This window comes from Diaphorina citri, unplaced genomic scaffold (genome assembly GCF_000475195.1).
Source record: "Diaphorina citri unplaced genomic scaffold, Diaci psyllid genome assembly version 1.1 scaffold73207, whole genome shotgun sequence".
Lineage (NCBI taxonomy): Eukaryota > Metazoa > Arthropoda > Insecta > Hemiptera > Psyllidae > Diaphorina > Diaphorina citri.
Genome location: NW_007450375.1, coordinates 1 through 379, shown reverse-complemented (window position 1 = coordinate 379; position 379 = coordinate 1). Strand labels below are relative to the sequence as shown.

The following is a 379-nucleotide window of genomic DNA, read 5'->3' as shown; positions in this document are numbered from 1 at the left end:
CTTGGAAAATGTGTGTTGAAAAGAATAATAAAATAAAAATTGGAAAATTGAAGCGAAAACGAACGGAGCTGAGAGAGAAAGGGAGCGATAAATAAAATTGTGTTTAGCTCAAATGGGTGTAAAATTTAACCTATTCTGAAAATAAATAAAAAATAGATAAATTTTGCTACCTGCACGGAAATACATAGGTACCACATACAAACCAAAAATTAATAATAATAAAAAGCTAGAGACACCCACTCAACATTCCAATCTTGCGATCTCCTTTTGCATTTGGCTTCGCCCATTTGGGTAGCCCAAAAAAAAATTCTTGCATCGTCCGGGAATCGAACCCGGGTCGCCCGCGTGGCAGGCGAGCATTCTACCACTGAACCAACGA

The 379-nt window shown here is 38.0% G+C and overlaps 1 non-coding gene across 1 annotated transcript; it reads right to left on the bottom strand.

Annotated features, from left to right (window-relative positions):
• Positions 1-311: 311 nt before the first annotated feature.
• On the bottom strand, positions 312-379 carry Trnag-gcc. Its single transcript has one exon. It is a non-coding gene; the product is annotated as a tRNA-Gly (tRNA).